At 34.6% G+C, this 18,746-nt stretch overlaps 1 pseudogene across 1 annotated transcript; it reads right to left on the bottom strand.

The window, feature by feature from the left end:
- Window positions 1-13,532: 13,532 nt before the first annotated feature.
- LOC143544400 (homogentisate phytyltransferase 1, chloroplastic-like) lies at window positions 13,533-18,106 on the bottom strand (annotated as a pseudogene). Its single transcript, XR_013137248.1, has 12 exons — window positions 18,003-18,106; window positions 16,527-16,780; window positions 16,347-16,430; window positions 16,184-16,258; window positions 16,020-16,103; window positions 15,846-15,935; window positions 15,284-15,385; window positions 14,388-14,475; window positions 14,220-14,291; window positions 14,034-14,129; window positions 13,697-13,801; window positions 13,533-13,589 (listed from the first exon to the last, which is right to left on the bottom strand). The product of XR_013137248.1 is annotated as a homogentisate phytyltransferase 1, chloroplastic-like (transcript).
- Between the last annotated feature and the right edge of the window lie 640 nt (window positions 18,107-18,746).

The following is an 18,746-nucleotide window of genomic DNA, read 5'->3' as shown; positions in this document are numbered from 1 at the left end:
TGAAGTTTAAATTAAAAAAATACTTTCTTGAATTGCCACCGGTTTTTACTTGCGCCGCCGCTTTAAACCCAATGTTAAATGTTACGGGGGTTGAATGTGTGATAGACGAAATTTTTTCAGCCTTAGATATGCATGAAGTTGACCCAAACTTTTCAACAGAGGCAAAAAATGATTTTAACTTGAATTTTAAATTTATGTATGACTTGTATTTAAATAAATATGGGTCAAACATACACATGCCTATGCCGGGGGGGTCTTCATCAAGTTCAAGTGCTACTAGAGTACGAGATCCCATGATTAGCCTTATGAACACCGTTCGCAACGTAACGGCTAAAAAACAAAGGGATAACACCCCTTCAAGCGAACTAGGAAGGTATAGTGCAAATGATTACTCTACCGGTTTATCCGAAGAGGAATATGGCACTTTTGATGTTTTGGCTTGGTGGAAGGTAAAGGAAACCGAGTTTCCGATTCTTGCCACCATGGCCCATGATTTACTAACCGTCCAAGCTTCTACGGTAGCTTCGGAATCCGCTTTTTCTCTTAGTGGCAGGGTAATATCGGTGAGAAGAACAAGACTAAATTCGGAGTCGGTGGAGATGTGCATTTGCTTAAAGGATCACTTGGACTCAATCGATCGTATTCAACACGTAACCACTCTCGAAGATGAAACACCACTTGATGTTCGAGTGCACGACGAACAAGAAGGCATTTCTACAAGTAATTCCGAGGAAGAAGTCGCAACCTTCAGTGGCAACCTTCAGTAGTTGTCTTCAGTGGCAACCTTCAGTAGTTGTCAACTTGTCATCAGTGGCAACCTTCAGTAGTTGTCTTCAGTGGCAACCTTCAGTAGTTGTCTTCAGTGGCAAACATCTTCAGTAGTTGTCTTTTCTTCATCAGTTAATTGTTTATTTTTATGTTAATTGTTTTTTTTATTTTTCATGTTATACAAATACGAATCGTAGTTTAGAATCCAAATCACAAACGAAAAACGAAAAAAAAAACAATTTTTTACACTGTAACCGGTTGGAACCGGTTACGGTACAGGAACCGGTTCAGGAACCGGTAAGAACCGGTTAGATAGGTTAGGGGTCTGAGGGTGGGAGAACCGGTTCGGTTCCCCAACCGGTTCGAGCCTGGAACCGGTTTAAAAGGGGGTTTTGAATATAGGAACCGGTTAGGAACCGGTTCCGGTTCCTAATCCCAAACCGTTTTGAACATGCCTAATCTATTCGACTTTTAATATTATTTTGTCCGATGACTTGATAACAATGATGTCATATTTTGATACTTTGGAATCTAATAATACTCTTATTTTAATGTATATGTGTATATATAAATACCAAATACCAATATGAAATTCAAAATGAATATGAAAACATATATATGTATTAAAATAAATGAAAAGTTAAGTACATATTAGTGCTAACGAGTTATTGGTCATCTCAAATTCTCAATGGTCGTCAGTTGTGACTTATATTAAAAGCTAAAGGTCAAAAACTTAAAGGTCAACTAAAGAAACTTGGAAGGCCAAGATCACACAAAAAGACGTGGTTTGTGGCCTTCATTGCTAGTCACAACTTACAACTATTCAAAGATGTCTGCCAATATGTCCGTCGTTCGGTTTGTGCCTTGTGGCTTTTCAATTTTCCAAACAACTTTTATTTTTATATAATTAAAGTATTTTAACAATGACTTAAAAGAAAAGTAAAGGACCATTTTTACTATTTACATCTTTTTTGATAAAAAGTTATCAAACATCCTTATTGTTTAATTCTTTTTTAAAATATTCAATTGTACGCATAGAAGAGTGCCACGCGACCCCCCCCCCCCCCAATTCATATTAGATATCGCGTTGTCTCTCTCTTAAAGCTCTTTCAGATTCTTCACATTTTGTCGTTCATGGTGATCCGTAGCTGCATGCTTTCATTCCAAGAAATTGTATTGTCCTTCGTAAACTTTTCAACCTCGGTGCTAGCTCACCCTTAGACGGTCGAGTTGAAACCGTCGTTATGATTAGGAGATGTTAATATCCTTATTGTTTGAATGTTTTCTAATACAAAACTAAAGAGTTAGTTGTTGTTAGTGTTTTCTTAAAAAAATTATGAATATAATTAAACATGCCGATAAACACAATTCTTAGAAGAGTACGTAAGAGTATAACGGTTAAAAGGAAATATTGTAGCGTTTTCTAAAGCTTTCTGGTTGGCGAATGTTATAAAGAAATTTAAAAATGTTTTTAAAGGAATTGTAACTAAATTAAAAGAAGATGTATACCGAGTTATGATTTTTAAAAGTGAAGATATTATTAGATGAATCAAAAATGCATGCACACGTGATTTACTGGTTTAGAATGAAAACAACTACTTTCATAAGTCTTCCATTTTAACCTACTATAGTACTATGTAATTTAAAAATGAATAAAACATAGTGTTGTTGCAAGTGCTATGACCTCATAATACAAATAGCATAAAGAAAAAGCAGTTTTAAAGTAAACAAAATATAAACCGAAGTAAAAATATCTACAAACATCAACATCCATTCAAATCCAACCTAATTAACGTCAAATCATTAATCACTTTGAAATTTAAAAAAAAAAGGCTGCAAAAGATTAATCAAAGATACGCATGCTCGAGAAGAGGGATGAAATTAGTTGATCTATATGTTTGAAACGATTTAAACAAACTTCTTGTCGTTGCCGCGTCTACTTCCTGCCATATGTTAATTGAAAGATTAGTGTACTGCCTAAGATGGCTAGTAAGTTTGAAGCAAGTGTCTTGTAATACATGAACAAGATTGTAGGGGTATGGTACTAAACCCGGTTTTACGACCCTAAATTTATTATGTTTGGCTTATTTTATTATATGGACTAATACAATGTTATTGGGCTGAGGGGGTTTTGTGAAGGTAACCCTAACTGGGCTAGGCCCATTAGGGTACCATGATGGTGGCCATGAGACTCTCTATATAAGGAGGTCTCCACCTCCTTATTAAGGGGTCATGCTCAATAAGAGCCACCACCACTTTTTTGTGTCTGTAAACAAGAGATCTTAGGATTTCTTAGCAGTCACCTCCACTCCCCCAAAAAAGCCATCGCAGGTCTCAAGCAGCCGAAGAAGAAGATCAAGACGTGGTTCGTTCATCTCGAAAATCCGTGAAAGCATCGTCATGGATCAGGTCAGATTCATTTCGTGCTTCGACATTGGCGCCATCCGTGGGACGGCAACGAACTACCCTTCGATCTTCATCTCGGCTGTCAGATCTCTCCCAGGAAAAACCTAGATCTGGAAGTTTACAGAAAAAGGCTTCAAAGCTTGTTCTATTAAAGCTCAAAAAGATCCATAGATCTAAAAGAGGCTTCCAGATCTGTGCGAAAAGAAACTGCCGGACTCGAATGATCAAGTCTCCGGATCTGTGATGGTTTTAAATCTGCTCCGAGCTTCAGATCTATCCAGATCTGATTTACAGATCTAGATCTAGATTACAGACCTGGATTTTAGGTTTAAAATTGCAGGTCTAACTCTTAAATTGCAGATCCAAAGATTACCAGATTTCCGCCGCCATGTACACGCGCCCGCGGATTCTCATTCCGCAGCCATGCATGTGCCACCGCGGAAACCACCATGTGGGTGTTGCGCAGAAGACTGCCATCACGCATGCTCGCCAGCGGGTCACCATTCCGCCGACATGCGTGAGCGCCCGTGGAAACCACCGCGGAAACCACCATGTGGGTGTTGAGCAGAAGACTGCCATCACGCATGCTCGCCAGCGGGTCACCATTCCGCCGACATGCGTGAGCGCCCGTGGAAACCACCGCGGAAACCACCATGTGGGTTTTGCGCAAGAGACCTCCGCCATTCACGCGCACTCGCGAGTCACCACTCCATCGCCGTTCATGCGCGCATCAGGCCTCACGCGCCAAACTTCAAGGTTGGGAATCCTCATAATATCTCATATGGCTACGCGCCAAACTTCAAGGTTGGGAATCGGAATCCTCATAATATCCCATATGGCTACGCGCCAAACTTCAAGGTTGGGAATCCTCATAATATCCCATATGGCTACGCGCCAAGGTTGGGAATCCTCATAATGTCCCATATGGCTACGCGCCAAACTTCAAGGTTGGGAATCCTCATAATATCCCATATGGCTACGCGCCAAGGTTGGGAATCCTCATAATGTCCCATATGGCTACGCGCCAAACTTCAAGGTTGGGAATCCTCATAATATCCCATATGGCTACGCGCCAAGGTTGGGAATCCTCATAATGTCCCATATGGCTACGCGCCAAACTTCAAGGTTGGGAATCCTCATAATATCCCATATGGCTACGCGCCAAACTTAAAGGTTGGGAATCCTCATAATATCCCATATGGACACACGCCAAACTTAAGGGTTGGGAATCCTCATACCACATGCTCATGCACCACATATGCTCACGCATCACATATGCTCACGCATATTACACATGCTTACGCATCACATGCTCACACATATCACAGTCTACACGCACGCGCATGCAACATATGCGCGTGGCGCATAACACATACCAAAGTCTACGCGCACGCGCATGCAACATCTGCGCGTGGCGCGGGACATAAAGCAGCTCATAAGACGCCTCGCGCGCAAGCTGTTATTATTCTTTTAGCTCGTAAGACGCCTCGCGCGCAAGCTTTATTATTCATACAGCTCATAAGACGCCTCGCGCGCAAGCTGTTATTATTCTTTTAGCTCGTAAGACGCCTCGCGCGCAAGCTTTATTATTCATACAGCTCATAAGACGCCTCGCGCGCAAGCTGTTATTATTCTTATAGCTCGTAAGACGCCTCATAGCTCGTAAGACGCCTCACGCGCAAGCTTTATTATTCACACAGCTCATAAGACGCCTCGCGCGCAAGCTGTTATTATTCTTATAGCTCGTAAGACGCCTCACGCGCAAGCTTTATTATTCACACAGCTCATAAGACGCCTCGCGCGCAAGCTGTTATTATTCTTATAGCTCGTAAGACGCCTCACGCGCAAGCTTTATTATTCACACAGCTCATAAGACGCCTCGCGCGCAAGCTGTTATTATTCTTATAGCTCGTAAGACGCCTCACGCGCAAGCTTTATTATTCACACAGCTCATAAGACGCCTCGCGCGCAAGCTGTTATTGTTCTTATAGCTTATAAGACGCCTCGCGCGCAAGCTGTTATTGTTCTTATAGCTTATAAGACGCCTCGCGCGCAAGCTGTTATTATTCTTATAGCTCGTAAGACGCCTCACGCGCAAGCTTTATTATTCACACAGCTCATAAGACGCCTCGCGCGCAAGCTGTTATTATTCTTATAGCTCGTAAGCCGCAACTCGCGCAAGCTCTATTATTATAGCTCGTAAGTCGCCTCACGCGCAAGCTTTATTATTCTCATAGCTCGTATGCCGCAACTCGCGCAAGCTCCATTATTATTATAGCTCATAAGTCGCCTCGCGCGCAAGCTTCATTATTATTATAGCTCGTAAGCCGCCACTCGCGCAAGCTTCATTATTCTTATAGCTCATAAGTCGCCTCTCGCGCAAGCTTCATTATTCTTATAGCTCGTAAGTCGCCTCACGCGCGCAGGCTTTATTTTTCTTACAGCTCATACGTCGCCTCGCGCGCAAGCTTCATTATTATTATAGCTCGTAAGTCGCCACGCGCGCGGGCTTTATTTCTCTTACAGCTCATAAGTCGCCTCGCGCGCAAGCTTCATTATTACTATGATGCGTGCTATATCTTATTTATGACAGGACACCATCATTATCATAAGGACCGCAACATGTCACCATCATGGGGAAAACCTCCCAAAACTCAAAGACAATAAAGACAAGGCCGAAGGAAAGGGAAAAAACCGCCCCACGACCTAACACACCTCATAAAGTCCAGCGCTCCACCTAGACGCTTGCGCGCCCAGGAGCAACGCTGGACTTGGGGGGCTTGTAGGGGTATGGTACTAAACCCGGTTTTACGACCCTAAATTTATTATGTTTGGCTTATTTTATTATATGGACTAATACAATGTTATTGGGCTGAGGGGGTTTTGTGGAGGTAACCCTAACTGGGCTAGGCCCATTAGGGTACCATGATGGTGGCCATGAGACTCTCTATATAAGGAGGTCTCCACCTCCTTATTCAGGGGTCATGCTCAATAAGAGCCACCACCACTTTTTTGTGTCTGTAAACAAGAGATCTTAGGATTTCTTAGCAGTCACCTCCACTCCCCCAAAAAAGCCATCGCAGGTCTCAAGCAGCCGAAGAAGAAGATCAAGACGTGGTTCGTTCATCTCGAAAATCCGTGAAAGCATCGTCATGGATCAGGTCAGATTCATTTCGTGCTTTCATTGGAAGCAAGTGTTCATAGTGCTTTGTATGCATGTAAGCATGCTAATAGACAAGAACAAAAGAAGTTATAATAATATTATTACTAATTAATATGGTATATAGGTTTAGATTTTAGATAATTAAAAAGGTGTGTTGGTGACTTGAAAAGAAGGCCGTGGACTTGTGGTTGTGGACTCATATAGTCATATGCATGTAAGCTCGTCTTTGGTTACTATAGCTATAACCGATCGTTGTTTAATGTCTACTTAATAAAGTTTTAAGGGGAGAGTTCCAACAAAAACTAAGGAGCATTTGTTTCACTTACTTTTTTAAATGAAAACGGAATTGTATTTGAAACCGTGAAGGAATTTGAAACAAATCCGATAAAATTTTGCACTCTGTTTGGTTGGAAAGTTACAAATGATATTGATTAGTAAAAAAAAAAGTTTAGTTTACCTAATTACCCCATAATCACTTATTTGGTTCAGGGAAGAATTTCAGGCTGACAACTTATGAAATAACTCGTTGTTGGTGTTGTATTTTATTTGATTTATGAAAAAATACTTTTCGTTTCAGATCGATCATAGGTAGAGTTTATATAGAGTAAATATGAATAAAAGAGGGGTGTTTGAGTAATCTTTCAATACTTCATTGAAATGTTTAGAAATCCTTCGCACTAGTGAAGGAAAGTTCAATTCCTTTGATCGATGGAAAACTTTTTAATTCTGAATCCTTCAATAAACAACCAAACACAAATATAACTGGAATGTTTTTCAATTCCATCCCAATTCCATTCAATTTCTTGAACTAAACATGACCTAAGTTTATCTAGAAAACTTATGAAAACCACATTTTAAGCATTAATTTTTTCAATTTTAACTTTTTCATTCTCTTTATATATGTTATTAATCTTATCCAAAGAAAAAGGAAATTGAAAAATATGTAGATTGCGGAAGTATATATATGTATCTTGCAAATTACATATATGTGTCTCATATATGAAGTAATACGAGATACATATATGATATATGTATTTTTGAGAATTACATATATTTTGGTTTTAGTAATGATTAAGAACAAGTAAAAAAAACAGTGTTTAAAAATAGTTTTTATTTGAATTCTCTCTAATGTTTGAATATATATAGTGTTTCTTTGTGCATTTATGATTTATGCTTGTACTATTGATTCATTCTAAGTATCTACTCGATTATATTTCATTTCGATCCTTGATCGAAGCATATGCAAATATTAAATAGGCCTTTTAATTTATTGAACTTTTTTTAGATAAAAAATGCATATACATGGCATGATATAAACCTTACTCGCAACACAGGCACGAGTCATACTTGATTAAGACAACAGTCAAATTTTCTGAAACAACATTTATGCATCAATCATGTTTGTATTAGGTGCTGCCATGCTTTATTATGGCATGACTATTGTTTTTCGTTCATCTATTTATTATTCATTAATAATATATACATACTGTAGTTCTTTTAAAAATATTTTGCATTTTTCATTCCGTTGGTATAGTAGTAGGAACTAGGAATCGAAAATGTAGTATATTTAAGATCGAGTGAACTAAGAATCCTTTATTGTATATATATATAATGCTAATTTTTAAAGTCTCAACTTCTTGCTTGCTAGAACAGTTTTTTTTTATAAAATGTCGTCTTTCAAAATAAAAATATATTATAGTTCTTTTATCTGTATAATAATAATAATAATAACAAAAGTACTCTTGATTTTTTTAGCCATTAAATAGCTAACAAAAATTGAAAAATAAGTATTTCAAATAATTATATATTACTCATTTTTATTTCAAGTATTTCACTCATACAAACAACGTTGATCATGATCAATCTCATTGGTGCCCTTTTACTCTTTTAGGGCCTTGTGTAGCTTGTAGGCTTGGTAATTATGGTTTCGACTACGGGTGTTAATCAATATTTAACTCATAAGTTATTTTTTTGGATTTGCACAACGGAAGAAAGCTTTAGTGGTTGATTTTGGATAATTTGAATTTAATTTGATAATAAATATGGTTGTTTAATAATCTCCATTGTAACGGGCTTAACTCATGCCTTTTCCCCTCTTAACATCACCCTCTCCCCTCTTCTCTCTCGTCACGTCTCCCTCCCCATTCGATTCAGGAGTACTGATGATGCAAGCTCAAGTTGAGGCCGAGAAATTCGAGACTGGCTCGAATAGCTTTAGAAATTGGACTCGTAATCAACTTTTCTTTAACAGCTAAATGTTGTTATGTTGTACACTTTGAAATTTAAACTCTTGACCTTCATTTTCACACCTTACCATCTTACCATTCCACTAAAGTGTGAATGGCTAGAAGCAACTCTAGTCATGATAATCACTGCATAATATATTTAGTTAAACTTTCATAACTAAATTTAATATATCAGTTAAACATTATCTAGCTAGTTATTTAATGGTATGGTATTCGTCTTTCACAAAAGTAGTGTGCTATCAATTGTGTACTTGTCTAAAACACGATAAGACTTGTTAATAAAAAAAATGTTCTATGTGATTTTTTTTTAGCTTTAAAATAATTCAAATTGTATGTTAGGCTCTATCATTTTCCTTATTAGTACATAAAACTTAAAACAGTTTTATAATCATGCAATATAAAGTACTTAGGCGAGTCATATTCATGTTTGATATTTGTGTTAAGCATGTATTTTCTAACATGTTAAACATGATATGACACGAATTGATCGCTCTAAATTATATAGGTTTAAATCCTTGTAAGTCATAAAAATTAGGCGGATTTAGGTGTAAAGAAAAATTGTGTACTCCAAAGATATGTGAGTCTTGATGCTTGACATCTAACTAGCCCATGGTTGACAAAGTTACTTTTTTATAATGCATTATTGTAGCTGACCATTTATGATGATCACACGTCTAAGACCTTTCCTTGTTTGCTTTTGCAATTGAGACATAAAAGGCTAATTATATTTATTATATAAAAGTAAAATATGCAAAATAATTCACATAAATAAACTGTAAGTCTGTACCATATATTAATACCTTTATATAATATAGTCAACTAGATAATCCTTATGTCATGTTAATTTTTTAATATTGTTATATAATAAATTAGAAGCTAAACTACTACTATTTTGTAATGCTTGGTGTAAAAATGATGTTACTGAACATGACTGCAGATATTTTAATAAACATTAACCAAGTAGTTGAAAAACTTGACACATACCAAAAAATATCTTAGATTAAGTATGTCGCTTGCTTTCATGATAGCTATGTAGCATTGACATACTTCATTATTTCCCATTAGAACATTAATTAGTTTTTAGTGACATAATTGATAATCATGTACATATCATATTTAGAAATAATTTATTCTTTCATAGTTGTGTCTAGTTTTTAGAGAGTTTTAATTTATATGATGAGTGACCCAAATAGAGTGAGGTATGTTGATCTTTATGGTTGATAACATCATGTTGGACATTAACATGAATACATGATAATTGTAGGTTTCATAACTTGTGTGGGCTCAATATCTCTTATAATTGAAATATTTCAATAGTGCTCTACAATCATTTACAAATTTCATCCACTCACGATAAAATAATCATCCAAATATATAAAATCATAGTCTAATAAGTAACTTTGGCTACACATGTCGATACTGATGAAGTATAGATTTTTGTTTCGAATTTCTTTCTCCTACAAACAGTTTGTTTTTATTTATATATTATGTAAATAAAATATGTGATCGTTTTTGCAGCCAAATCATTTACAATGGTGACTTTAGCGACCAATGCGGCATCATTTTGCCTTCTCTTTTGTTTTGAATCCTCTGTAGTAGCGGAAAGCAAGGTGGTAAAGGGTAGCCATCAGGCAATCGAAAAACGCTTTAGTGGCAGAGGGAGCAGACAAAGCGGTTTACGTTTAAACAAATTAATCGTTTTGGGTTAACTATTTTCCAAAGGATTAAGTTACTCTAGCTCACTAGTGATAGATAAATCACTTAAATTGGTATGTTGTGACACACAATCCAAATTAGTTGTAAAGTTCATTGTTTTGTTTAGTTCATGAAACTATGATCCCTTTCTAAAATTGTTAAAAGGAATATATCAACTCTGACATATTCTGATGAAGACTAATTAGTATGATTAGAAGCATTTTTATTTCTTAGATAAGTTAATTTCTTTTTGTTCTCTATATGTTAGCATGTGTCGACATTAATATTTAATTATACTTATGTTGGCTTTGCATTGTATCATTATATGCTTTTCAAGACACCTATGATAATTATTTCTATAAAGAACCAAATTAGTATATACGTAAGTATATAAGCAGTCAGTCTTCAATTTGAAATTGAGTTTGTGTTGGGAGATTAAAATAGATGAATACTAATATATATATTCCATTTATATATTAACTTAGTGTCATTTTCATTATATATACAAGTACTAGTTTTTATCACCCGTATTACGGGTGTTTTTATATTATTTGTTTTTAATATTTATTTGTTTTTTAAATTTTTATTTTTTTATTGTATGAAAGTTAATAATATACTTATGGTTTGATGATAAATTGTTTCACAAATAAATGAGATGTTATAACCCGGTTTAAAAGCTATATGGGTTTGATGTGACCCAAGACCCGTTTATTTTTTTTACTATAAAATTGGTTTTTTAATTATAAATTATATATATCTTTTTTTAAATAAATCAGATATTAGTTTTTAGTATATCCCTACTTTATAGGATTTTTATATCAAATATTTGGTGAGATTAGTTTTTAATTTAATGAGATGTTATAACTCGTTTAAGAAATATATGAGTTTAATAAGGCTCATACCCGTGAATTCGAGTCAAATGCATGAGAAGCCTCCATTTAAAAGTTAAGCAAATCTGGTGACTCCAAAAAAAGTGGGAGCGACCATTTCGCGACACGTAGGATTTTTATGTTTTCGTTTATATATATTATAGATTATAGATATAACCATGGCATTAAATTTGAGTGTGTTTTGTAGATTAGATTAACAAATATTTTGCATTCTTGTCTTTTAGTATTAGAAATAACAAGTGGTATAAATAATGATAAAAATAGTTATATTACATTACAATGAAAATTTAAATACGCTACGAATTGTGACTTGTTCCATCTTATGTATCTTTTATGATGATCTTGATCTTTCGAGGGCAGGTCAAGTGTGAGCGGTACATTTCTCTCGTCTTGCTCCTTCGTTATTCGATTATGATGTGCATAAAGAGTTCAAACAAAAGCATTAAGAAATAGTCAAAAGATTAAAACAAAAGCTAGCAGATTGAAGTTATTTGTATATATTTTCGATCCATAAAGAGTGGGTGAGTGCGGAATGCAATGCATGCATAGACACATGCATTCCAATTATTAAAGCTCTTTGTACATTTCAACTTGATTCCATTGTTAATTTTTTTATTAATACTTTTCAATTATTTTTATGCCTTCCACTAGTATTACATGTCATGTGTTTTTAACTACGATGCCATTTTTCAAACATTTTTTATTTTGTATTTTTAACCATTTTTCCGGGACAATAATGAACCATTCTTTCAAAAATCACTCTTATAAAAGTTACTCAATTAAAACAAGTTAAAATGGGTCAGCAACACCCACGACCGTTTGTTTATCGCCATCACCTACTTTGTTATCACTGACCCGTCACGACCACCTCCATCAGCCAGACAGCCATCACTAGCTAGCCCTATGTTGGTTATTTAAGAAACATGTGCATCGTTATGATCTCTAAATTTGGTTTTGTATTTTGAAGGTTATGAAAAACAGTGGTAAAACGATGACACTAGCTTGGAGTCTAACCCACTCTACGGTCCTTATCGGATGCGCTATTATTGTCAACCTCGTTTATGTAAAATTCAAATGGTTAGTTAAAACGATGACACTAAAAGAAGAAAAAATGAGTGCCTTTAAACACCTACTTGTACATAAAATCCAAGACTAGAAGAAGAAAAAATCTCTTGGTTTTATTCTATTTGTATTTTGTGGACTCACTAAAATATACAATGCGTATTATAAATATTCATGTGGGCTTCTTTAAACTTAACTGGGCTTTCCCTAGTTGTTGATTTGTTGGGCTTGGCCTCTTTGTTTACACGAATAGTCGAACATGTATTTAGTTGTGATTTGAAGCTTGGGTTTTTTTGTGACAATCGTACATGTTATTAAAATACATTATTATTCATTGTAAAGGTGAAAAAGAAAATCGAATATGCAATCGGACCCGAAAAAAATAAAACCGGAACCGGGTTTAGTATAGATAGGGTATGCAATTTCATTTCAATACTAAAACCCGTATCCGGAATTGACCGGCTTTGTACCTGATAATGCTCGAAAACCGGAACCGGGTTTTTCAAATACCCGATCTATACCTGAAAAAATAACCCAAAAAAGCATAGCCCCTTAAAATACTCAAGCTATCCCCGGAAAAAAAAACCCCGAAAATAGACTTTTTTCAATACCCAGAATTAGAGTATTCAAATACCCAGTCTATACCGCCCGAACCCAGTACATATGGTATGGTTTTTAGAGACAATACCCGACCTTGAACCCGACCCGATTATTGCTAATACCCGAATTTCAAATTCCCGGTTCCATACCTGGAACCAGGTATTAAAAAGACCCAATTTGTGCACCTCTATTCATTTGTTAAATTCATCACGGTTAGTTTACAAAATTAATAGAAGTAAACAAATTTTCAAAAGTAACAAAAGTTAATGATTGATTATTTTATTTACATAAAAACTAAAATAATAACAATTAAAATTATACTTTTAATTATAATTGTAAACATAACATTTTTAGGGGAAAGATAACAAGATAACTAAATCTTTTCAAGACATCTACAATAAATAATATGGTCATGACAATAGATGTGACACAGGCATAAACAGTGGCAAGACAAATGTTTCTCTAAAGGTACTAAATTGTAATTTTCAGCTTTAACAGTAGATAAAAAACATAGCAGAATCCAAATATATAACGCAAATAAGTAATAACATCTTTTGTAACATCAAATCTACTAAACATAAAATAAAAATAATTGTTAATAAGTCTTAACTATCTAACCCTGAATCCCTAACCTAACTCTTCCAACAGTTGATGCCAAAACTAGAACAAATGAGCACAAACAAGTCGGCCCCACGCGCCATCATTTTTTTTTTCAGATCACCTCACAAGCGGTATCAGCAAGAACTCAACATAAAACAACTGCAATAATAATAATAATAATAATAATAATAATAATAATAATAATAAGTTGTACTAAAACTACAATATTTTTTGTTGCATACTTTAAACTTTTTAAAAAATGTTACCTGCCATATGAACATGTAAAACGAGGTTATAGCAGATTTGCTTTCAAGATCCGTTGATTTAGCGCGACCCCAAAGTATTAGACCAAGAATCGCATGACCCAATACCTAAATTATTAAAACAAAATACACTGTTATTAAAACAGAAGTACCACTGTTGACTTTTAAGTCAAACCGATGACTCTTGACTGATTTTAAACTTCAAAACCGAAATGGGTACGAGAAAATTTTGGATAACTGTAACTAAACCAAAACAAGTACGGCATTTAAACAACTCTATACCGATTTAAATTCAAAGGCACATAAGTTTGACCTCATAAAATCAAAAACTTAATAATACCGTTATGTATCTGCTCCAAAGGATGGTAGATGATGCACCGACTAAAATAGCAACAGCATAAGCCACTTCAAGCAATAAAATACAAATCCAAAACACCTGTAAGAAAAAGTCAACATATTGACTTCACATAATTAGCTGCAGTTTTCGGTTTTCTAAAAACTTGTATTAAAAAAGCGTATGACTAACCCGCTTTTGACCCAAGCGGACCGTAAACGATTGAATTTCAAATATCTTGTCTCCAACAAAGTCGGGTATGTCCTGTCATTAATACATGATTTGTAATTATCATGATTACTTAGCGAAACCATCTGTTAATTATGAGTAATTGGTTGTTAATGAATAAAAGAGTTTTACCTTAAACAGTGCTATTACAACAGAGAAGAAACTCATAAATCCAGTTGCAAATATCACCGGTTTTGGGAACACGGCGAGTCACAAAAGTCTACAAATTTAATAGGTTAGTTAACGACATTTAAGGGAGTAAACGAGCTAAGGCCTAAGGCACTCATGAGCTACTCGAGATCGGCTTGTTGAAAGCTTGAACTGAGCCGATATTAAACGAGCTCGAGTCTAAAAGTTAGCTTGTTAATAAATGAGCTGGATCGTGAGCCTTAACAAGCCTGTTATTTATGGAATTTATATTGAATATATTGAAAATAGATTTATATAATAGTAATTATTAGGTATAAAAGTGTGACAAAAAAATAATATATATTATGTTATATATAAAAATACAAGTAAAAGATGCATAAAAAACAATTATAAATGCATAAAAAATTATAAATTAATAATAAATTAGCCAAGCTTGAGCTTGAAAAACTAGTCACGAGCTGAGCTTAAGATTTACAAAAAGAGCTTGAAACGAACCAAGCTCGAGATCTAGTAAGTCCAAGTCGAGCTAGGGTTCGGCAAGGCTCATTTACACCCCTAATGACATTTAGAGGTGAAAATTTTGACCCATTTACTTATAGACAGGTCAATTTGGTTTTTTGGATCTCAAACAGGTCAAAACAAAAATAGCTAAAATGTCCAACGGGTTGAACGAGTCAAGACAGGTTGAAAGTTGTCCAAAGTGTATAATTGATGCACACAACCTCTTAAATTATTTTAAGCAACTATATAGATCATTACTATTTTTGTTGTTATTATTATTATTATTATAATTATTACTATTATTATTAATATTATTATTATTATTATTATTATTATTATTTTAAGTAGAAGGAGACTGGAGATGGTAAAAAAAAAACCTGAATGTGTAGGTAAAATGCAATTTGAACTATTACAGCTCTTACAGCTAAAATGCACATTGCTGCCACAAGAGCAAACCGCTTCCATCTCAGCATCGGCACCTAACATTTATACGTGTCTTAGAAAGCAATGCTTATAAACTAACAACGAAATGCATAAAGATACAATTGTGTATTAAGATTTGAAGAGAGTGAGGATAATTTTAAAAACTAAATAAATGTATTAATATTAATTTTGTATATACATATTAAATTCCTAAAAACGCATAGTCGCATTATTGCTTTCATGAAATTGAAACCAAATTAAAAAAATGTTAAATTTAAATATCAGTTAACAGTGACATTTCTTATTCCAAAAAAGTCAATTTGATTAGAAAGCGCATGCAATTATGCAAATTTATATTGATTTGATATAACCGTGGGAGCCATGTGGCCCATGTTTATAAATAATACAATGCATCTTTTTAACTACCCAATTTTAGAGGCAAAATAATGATAATAATCTAAATATGATTGATTTGACCACAAAAGTCAAACAATATGTGCTAAAACAGAAACTCACATTGATTGAATATGCAGTCCCAAGAATAAAACTTATGAAAAGTGCCCAAAATAAAGGCCATGAACCAACCATCCATCCAAGCCAAAAACTCTGTAATGTAAGTCACTAAGTTTATAATATCGCGTATTTAATAGTAAACATTGTGAATAATATATAAAATAAAATTCATTTTACCATGACTGCGAATGAGGACACGATTATGATACCAGTTTTAACAGAATATTCTCCCGATGCCAATGGAAGATACGGCTTGTTAACCTGAAAATTATAATAATAATAATAATAATGCAAGTTGCATCATTCAATCTTGAAGACAAATATTAGGTGAAAAAGAATACCTTGTCTATTTCTATATCAGATAATTGATTCAAGCCAACAATATATATATTCATAAAGAAGGCAGCAACAATAGCCTGAAAATTCAACGTAAAAAGAATTTTAAAAATAATAATAATTAAAAATTAATTACTCAATTATGAAAGTGTTTAAAAGTTAAATAACCTCCAAAACACCAATGAGGAATAATGGAGAAAAATCCGAAAGCTTTTGAACCGCAAGAAGTGAAACCGAAACTATGCTCGACGCCTGCTCGAAAAGATGAAATATAAGTTAATCTCTGTAACATTACAAAGGGCAAAATGGTAATTTTACTTTGAAACGTTTGCAAAGTAAGAATCTTACAGTTCCAATAACTGTGTGAGGTCTTGAAAACCTATAAAAAGCATCTAAAGCACTTGATACTGATTGTTGAGGGCTTGTAGGATCAGGACTAACAGGCTGTTGATCAGAAATCGCACTCGCAACGCGTTTTGTGTTTAATTTGTGAGAAAGTTGGAGACTTTCGTTTAATCTGCCAAAATTGCATCTCAGAGAACTCGATTGAGATCGGATGATTCGTTTTTGCTTTGATGCTCTTAATGATACTTGATAACAACCTAAAGAGTAGAAAATTTCAAGAACAAGTTATGAAAGTTTAATCAAGTTTCTAAAAATTTTTAACTTGATACAAACATTAGCATTTAAAATTGTGTTATATAGATTCTTGTGAATTAACTGCCTTTTGTATTAAACATAAAATTAGGGTTGCGAACGAGCCGAGTTGCCTGCAAGCTACTCGATATCAGATCAATAAAAAACTCAAAACAAGCTGAACCTTATCGAGTTATCGAGCCCGAGCTTCTTGTATGAGAAGATCGTTTAGGCTCGTCAAGCCTTAATGAACCTAAAGTATTTATAAGTTTTAACTCCTTCCCGAGTTAAAGCCAGGCTTTGGCTCGTTTAAGGTACTGCACACGAGCTCGAGCTGAACTTAGGCTTGTTAAGATATTAATCAAAATATCTAAAGATAATTAAAAACATATATAAAGTAATTAATAAATAATAAACGAGCCGAGCTCGAGCTAGAAAAAACGACTCACGAGCCAAGGCTGAGCTTTACGAAAAGAGCCACGCTAAAACTCTCGTATGTGAAAACGATCTGCTCGTTTACACCCCTAATGTAAGACAACAGTCACAGGTAATGAAATACACTTTTCACATTCTTCAAAATAAAATTGATACATATGGGTCCCTAATATATATTGTTACCAATTATAGACTGGGAATTCATACAAAGTTACCTACTTTTAAACAATGTGACATGTGACACATCAAAAGTACAAATTCCCATGTGAATAACAAACAAACAATATCATGAATGACTCAGTAAGACAAATTTCATAAGAAACATCAAACACTCATGATTTTTTCAAGCCTGAATTTCTAGAAAAATAGATCCCGAATACCGTATAAAATCTATCGGTACCGATACTCATTATAAAATGTTCATACACCAATACCGAATTTCAAGAAAAGTGGGTACAGAATACAGTATACAAAATATTAATCAAATCTATACAAAACCCACAAATCAAATTCACTAAACTAGATTTCTAGAAAAATAGATCCCGGATACCGTACCGAATCTATCAGTACGAATACTCGTTACCAAATGCTCATCTCTATATGAAAACACCAGTACCAAATTTCAAGAAAAGTGGGTGCTGAATACAGTACACATAATATTAATCAAATCTATACAAGACCTAGAAATCAAATTCACTAAATTACAAAACCCATGTGAAGAAATGAACAGATTGATAATAAAATCAAGAGTACCTGTTGATACAGCTGAAGAAGATGAATATTGTAACCTCCGATAAGAAGAAGAAGAAGAAAGATTGTAAGAAAGAGAGCCAATAATCAACGAATTCATGATTGTAATAAAACCCAAATTAATAATCAATTTATTTAAATTTATGGATGAATCAGTGAACTGATTCTCATAAGCCACCCTTGAATCGTTGAGTTAGGCGGCGAGTGTAACACGTTTGTTTGCTTCACACTGCACAACTGCACAACTCCAATTGGAGTCGTGTTTGTTTGAATAATATGTGTGTAGTTTCGAAAGGACCATGACAATATATTAATATCACTGTGGCTCCCACACAGGACTGAACCCCACCCACTTCAGCAGACCTTTATTATTATTATTATTAAGAGCAACTCTCGTGTGTTAGGTTAACGCACTCTTTAAATTTAAAACTCATTTTGTCCTACTCTAGTCAGATTATATTGTCTAGCTTAATCGGGCATATATTGGCTTTAGAGTTTGACTTGTACGTTCCCCTTGAAGCAATAAAGTTGGCTGCCACTTAAAAGTCATTGGGCCACCACAAAGGTAGACTCTCTGACGTAAGACAATGTTGGACGTAAATCACGAGGCTCGAGATTCAAAGTGACAACATTTACACAAGTTATCATTATCATGATGATGAGTATGATAATGATAAATCTACACAATGCATGGCTTAAATCCTTCATTGCCTTAATGCACTAAAAATGACACTAAGGGCAAGGGTA

Source organism: Bidens hawaiensis, unplaced genomic scaffold (genome assembly GCF_021521415.1).
Source record: "Bidens hawaiensis isolate Kalapana, Puna unplaced genomic scaffold, B.hawaiensis_p1.1 tig00013566_1, whole genome shotgun sequence".
In the NCBI taxonomy this organism is placed as follows: Eukaryota; Viridiplantae; Streptophyta; class Magnoliopsida; order Asterales; family Asteraceae; genus Bidens; species Bidens hawaiensis.
This window is presented reverse-complemented; position numbering and strand designations above follow the sequence as displayed.